This window comes from Juglans regia, chromosome 5 (genome assembly GCF_001411555.2).
Source record: "Juglans regia cultivar Chandler chromosome 5, Walnut 2.0, whole genome shotgun sequence".
Classification (NCBI taxonomy): domain Eukaryota; kingdom Viridiplantae; phylum Streptophyta; class Magnoliopsida; order Fagales; family Juglandaceae; genus Juglans; species Juglans regia.
The window spans coordinates 20,273,335-20,280,213 of record NC_049905.1 but is presented as its reverse complement, the minus strand read 5'-3'; the positions used below and the strand labels follow the sequence as shown (position 1 = coordinate 20,280,213).

The 6,879-nt window shown below is 40.5% G+C and overlaps 1 non-coding gene across 1 annotated transcript; it reads right to left on the bottom strand.

The window, feature by feature from the left end:
• Positions 1 to 6,536: 6,536 nt before the first annotated feature.
• On the bottom strand, positions 6,537 to 6,643 carry LOC118348549. Its single transcript, XR_004801627.1, has one exon. It is a non-coding gene; the product is annotated as a small nucleolar RNA R71 (small nucleolar RNA).
• Between the last annotated feature and the right edge of the window lie 236 nt (positions 6,644 to 6,879).

The following is a 6,879-nucleotide window of genomic DNA, read 5'->3' as shown; positions in this document are numbered from 1 at the left end:
AAAAGGGCTTGTGATTCTAGTTAATACAGCTAATCAAGCTCTATGGGAGAAAAAGGTTGAGCAATTTAAACATGGATATGTTCAAAGAATGTGGATAACAAAAAATTAAGATTTTTTCCACTTAGAAATCACTTAATAATGGCAAAATGGCATGCCACACCATGTAGGAACAAAATTGAGGCTAGGAAGTAGGGGGAGTTGCGGATGATTTTATGGTTAACAGCTCCATGGAACAAAAATCATCTAGCAGGACAAGTGATTTTTTTTTTTCAGCATGTAGGCACTAAATTGATGTCCTGCAGGAGATATTAGCATTTTTTCTACAGCAAAAACAGTTTTAAATAGATGGGAAGTCCTGGCAAAGGTAGACAATATGTAACGAATGTACCGTGTAGAGCATCAACTACCATTCTATTTCTACCAAGTAACCAAGTAGATGTTCCCTAGAGGCTAGAGCAAAACAAAACCATTTTTATCACAAATTTCACAAGGAAATGAATTTAAGTTCTGGGAGAGATAGAGAGAGAGAGAGAGAGTACCAACTAGGCAATCGGGGCCTGCTGCAGTGCTGAGACGGAGGGTGGATTGCGATTCGCGGCGCTTACGGTTGGCGGGACGGCGGGGCTGCGGTAGGGCGCTTAGGGTTTGCGGGAGCTGGGCTGCGGGATGGGAATTGGGGAAAAAGAAAGTGGAGCAAATTTCTGGGGAAGATGAACACAATACGCAAGCAGCTGGCATTACTCAAGTTATATTCCCTGAAACGGCGCCGTTTGGGTCCAATTTGGACCCCAAACGGCGTCGTTTTAGGGAAGTTAAGTTGAAAAAAAATAACTGGGTTGCGCAAAACGACGCCGTTTCGCGCAACCCAGTTATTGTTTTTGCCTGCAGTGACTAAAACGGCACCGCTTGGGTGCCATTTTGATAAATTTGTGATTCTTTTATCTTTTTAGCACATAAATTAATTAAAAAAATTATTTAAATTAGTAAAATTAAAATTAAATAAACTACTTAATGTGGATTATTTAATTAACTCTTTAAAAAATAATTAATAATAATTATATTTATGATGTTAAATGTTAATTGCTATATCATTCTAATAATAATAATAATAAATTCTTTCATCTATTAAACTTTTAAGTTTTTACATTTTGTATATGTAAATTTGTAATGTGATTAACAAATCATTGTATTTTGTATATCATTATATGATGAATAAATCATTGTATTAGGCTATTAGCCTATTAGGTATATATAGTTATAACTTATAACTTATAGTGATATTAATAATATACTATTATACAAATATTATGCTATGGTACTATAACTTTTATAATATGCTATTAAATTATTAATACTATTATACTATAACTACTTAGTATAATACATTATATAATACTTATGTTATACTAAATAACTATTGACTATACCAATACTAAATTACTAATAGTAATAGTAATATATATTATAATGATATAGTAATAGTAATACTATATATTATATAATAATACATTAATACTATAGGCTTAAAGTAATTAGTTATTATGAATCATGAATTCATGATTACTTGATTAGTATAAGTTATAACTATATAATATTATTAGTATTAGACTATTAGGAAATAGTAATATACTAATATTAGTTATAGTGATTTAGTAATTAGTACAAGTTATAACTATATTATAATATTTATATTATAATGATATAGTGATACTAATACTAGATATTATATAATAATACATTAATACTATAGGCTTATAGTGATTAGTTATTATGAATCATGAATCTATGATTAGTATAAGTTATAACTATATTATAATATTAGTATAACTATAACTATAGTCTTAGACTCTTACTCTATATTAGACTATTAGTATTTTTTTTTTATATACCATATTAGAGTATAGAAGACTAGAAGTAAAGTCTAGACTCTAGACTATTAGTATAAATATCAATATTACTATTAGTCTATTAGTATAAAATTATAAATATTAGTATTAGTATAAAATTATGAATATTAGTTTTAGACTATTAGTTAATAATTATTTAATGGTGAGTTAGTGATAGGTTAAATGAGAATTATATAATTAATATATATTTTTTTTTTCAATTTTAATTCGGTCCGGTCCGGTCCGGTCCGAAAAACCCATAGACCGTGGACCGGACCGAATTAAGTCGGTCCTATAAAATTCGGACCGAGACCGACCGGTACCATTCTCGGTCCGGTCCGGTCAGGACCGAATTGGTCGGTCCGGTCGGTTTTTCCGGTCCGGACCGACCGAATATCACCCCTACTCACAGCGGACGAGGTAATCAATCAATCTATCACTATCACCTTACATTATCATTTTTTGACTACTGTTTTTTATCTTCTTCACCATACTGATTTAAGCATCAGAGGATCAATGGACCTCGAGGTTCCCCCCATAGTTACTATGCAGGTGATCGCTTGTATACTAGGGGTGTGAAGTTACCCAGGCCCACGAAACACGACATCAACAGTGGCGTCGTCTGTGGGATCTCTATTGTCCCATAACTAGCGTGTCCTTCGTATACTGGCAACAACCTACTCTCAGCATTCGCAGTGTGAAATGATGTAGTCCGAAGCAATGGAAGCAAGGTTCAATCAGCAGAATGAAGCAATATAGAAACTTATGGCAGACATGGAGGCTCTCCAACAGGAGAACATTGCCTTACGAAGAAATGGTGAAGAAACGGAGGCAGACCAACAGAGTCATCACTCTAGGGACCATCCCCAGCCTAATGCAACCGCCGCAGATGAAGAACTATGCAAAATCAATCTGAAAATCCATATAGAAGTAGCAAAGCAGATAGGTCAACCCTCCATGGTGGATTAGCTACTCACTAACACTGAACTACCATACAACATAGGGATTCTGGCAGTACCTATACCCCCAAAGTTTAAAGTTCCTCAGATGGAAGCATACGATGGATCAAAGGACCCATTGGAACACCTGGAGACCTTCAAGGCCCACATGACTCTCCACGGCTTCCCTAACGAGATAGCATGTAGGGCATTCCCCCTCACTATGAGGGGGGCAACACGAGTGTGGTTCGGTTCCCTACGACTTGGAACTGTGGATAGTTTCAACAAATTGGCATATCGATTTTTAACGCAGTTCATGGCCAGTCGAACGAGAATAAGGCCGGCGTCCTATCTATTGACTGTTAAGCAGAGGGATGACAAGAGCCTTAAGTCATACCTCTCCCGGTTTAACAAAGAATGGATGACAACGGACGACCAAGACGAGAAGATCACTTTGGCAGCATTGTTAGGAGGAATCTGGCCTCGTAACCCCTTCATGACAGAGATTGCCTGAAAGACCCCGTCAACCCTAAGGGAGTTCATGGACAGAGCAGACAGCTACGTAAACGGAGAAGATACACTCAAAGCGCTAACAGCCCCCAGGAAAAGCAACTTGGAAAGGGCGGACAAGAAAACCACAGACCGACATCAAAGTTCGAGCCAAGGGGCCTACAAGAAAAAGACTTACGAAACCAAGGGCAAAGGAAAACCTGGCCCTCGCATACACTCTAATCTAACAGTAGAAGTTGAGGAAGACCTAAGTCAACATGAAGAGCAAAAACAAAGCTTGTCGTACCCCAAATATTGCTCCTTACATAGGAGCAGTGGACATAAAACCAAAGATTGCTATACGAAATGGAGAAGATTTGACAGCCCAGAGATCCGCACCGACCAATATAAAGATGAGAGGGATGAGCCCTGATGTGAATACTGTCCCTACTCTTGGAGAAACCAAGACCGAAGCCCCGTTCGAAGAAACCAGGACCGAAGCCCCATTCGGAGGAATCGGGGTCCAATTCGTAGAAGTCATAGCCCGGCCCGCAAAGACCAAGGCCATGCTTAGAGGAATAATGGAAGCCCCGAAAGAAGAAGAACTGCAAACCCCCGTGAAGAGAACCCGCGTCAAGGAAACTCGAGAAGAGAAGAACCCCCCATAGGAGAAATATGGACCATAGCTGGAGGATATGCTGGGGGAACGACTTCCTCGACCTGAAAGGCCCATGAAAGAAGGGCCAAGTACGAAGAGGTGTTCTCCGCCCAACGACCAAACCGCAAAAACAGAGATTCGTCCAGAGAATATCTGGTGACATTCAGTGAAGAAGATGGAGAGGGTTTTTCGCGACCTCACGACGATGTGCTGGTAGTAACGGCACAAATGGCTAACTATCGGACCAAAAGAGTGTTGATCGACAATGGCAGTTCCGCCACATCCTCTTCTGGGAAGCATTCAATAAAATGGGGTTCACTCCCAATAGGTTGCAACCAGCACCTACGCCCCTTAAAGGCTTCACAGGGGACAATGTCCAACCAATCGGGGCAATTGCTCTGTCTGTATTGGTAGGAACGGCTCCCAAAACAACGTCTCTCATGATAGACTTCTTGGTGGTAAAGGCCCCTTCTTTGTACAATGTGATACTCGGACGCCCGTCTTTGAACCAAATGAGGGCTGTAACTTCCATATATCACTTGAAGGTAAAATTCCTGACCTCGTTTGGAGTAGGAGAAATGCGTGGCGAACAACAAACCGCGAGAGACTGCTACACTCGAGAGATGAAGTCGAAGGCAATATTCATACAAACTCTCGAGTAGGACGACGAGGAAACTGTCATGCCTCCCCCTCCAACTCGGACCAAACAAGACGACGAAGTAAGGGACTAAGAGGCAGTGAGGCAGGCGGAGCTCAATGTGGCGGTCATGCCTCCACCTCCCTCCATAACTGAGCTAGACCGCGAAGTAAGGGATGAAAAGGCGCTAAGGCAGGCAGAGCCCAACAAGCCGCTACTTTTGATATTGATGGATCCTGAAAACCCAGAGCGGACTGTGCGAATGAGATCTAATATCTACCGAGCTAAGCCAATCTATGAAGCAACTAATTATGGAGCATCGTGATGTCTCTGCTTGGAGTCATGAAGAAATGTCAGGCATCGATGGATCTGTAATAGAACACCATCTCGGTGTGAACCTTGAGGCAAAAAGAGTCAAGCAAAAGCGCTGCAATTTTAGTGCTACGCTGCCATTGTTGAGGAAGTGGAACGCCTTTTAACTGCGGGGTTCATTCAGGAAGTTCACTATCCCGAATGGCTTTCCAACGTTGTACTGGTTAAGAAGGCAAGTGGGAAATGGAGAATATGTGTCGACCTCACCGACTTGAACAAGACACGTCCTAAAGATAGTTTTCCTTTTTAAGGATAGACTTGATAATGGACTTAACGGCTAGGCACACCTTACTCAGTTTCATGGACGCGTACTCTGGCTACAATCAGATCAGAATGAGTCCTGATGACGAGGATAAAACAACATTTATCACCAATTGAGGACTTTATTGTTATAAAGCGATGTCGTTCAGTCTCAAGAATGCGGGAGCAACGTACTAGCGTTTGGTCAACCGAATGTTAAAAAACCAGATCGGAAGAAACATGGAAGTCTATGTAGACGATCTTTTGGTTAAGAGCAAGAAGTCTGAGCAGCATCTTGATGATCTCCGAGAAGCTTTTGCAGTACTGAAAAAATACAGAATGAAGCTCAACCCGCAAAAGTGTGCTTTTGGAGTCGAATCTGGAGTCAAATCGGGAAACTTCTTGGGTTTCATGGTCTCTGAGCGAGGAATTGAAGCTAATCCCGAAAAAATTAAGGCAATTATGGATATGCCTCCACCCCGGAATATCAATGAAGTCCAAAAATTGACAGGAAGAATAGCTGGCCTGGGCCGCTTCATCGCAAAGTCAACCGACCGGTGCCACCTTGTCTTCAGTGTCCTGCGGAAAGTATGAAAATGGGATGAAGATTGCATAAGAGCTTTCGGCGTGCTGAAGGAATATCTGGCTCATCCACCATTGCTTAGCCAAACCGCGCCGGGAGAGGACTTAACTGTCTACCTGGCGGTATCACCCAATACGGTCTCCTCCATATTGACCCGAGTAGAAGAAGGAGTTCAACGCCCGGTTTATTACGAAAGCAGAGCATTTCGAGGGGCAGAGGCCAGATATCCCCGAATGGAAATACTAGCATTCGCATTAGTGGTCACTGCCAGACGGTTGAGGCCCTATTTCCTAGCTCACCCGATAAAGGTCCAAGCTGATGTTCCCTTGAGAAAATACTGTAGAAATCAAACACTTCTGGACGAATGACTAATTGGGCGATCGAGCTAAGCGAGTTTGAGATCAAATATCTTCCACGCACCACAATAAAGGGATAGGTGTTAGCAGATTTTGTAGCCAAATTCTTGAATTTTCCAAACGAAATGGTCGTCATGCCCCAGGGCAAACCATGGCAGGCCTACATTGACGGCTCATCCTGCTAGTCTAGGGGAGGAGTGGGCGTGCATACGATAAAGTGTCAAAAACTACATGATTAAACTGTTAAAGTGAATGATTTGTTTAACCAAAAAATGAATTAAGCATTTAATTATGCATTGAGACCTAGAACCATAGGCACATGGCAGGAAATGCAAACTGAATTTTTGAAGAAATTTTTTCTAATACATAGGACAAATGCACTTAAAAGACAAATCATGAACTTTACCCAAAAAGATTCTAAAACTTTTTATCAAAGTTGGGAAAGGTTCAAGGATCTTTTAAATGCTTGTCCTCATCATGGTTATGAAAATTGGCGTTTGATAAGTTTTTTTTATGAAAGTTTGACACCTAAAATGCGCCAATTTGTACAAACCATGTGTAATAGAGAATTTTTTGACAAAGAGCCTGAGGAAGCATTTGAATATTTTGATTACCTTGCTCAAAATGCTCAATCTTGGGACACAACTGATGTACATGATAGGTCTAGGCAAGTTGAGTCTGGTCATGAAAAATATACTTTAAAAGAAGATGATGATTTTG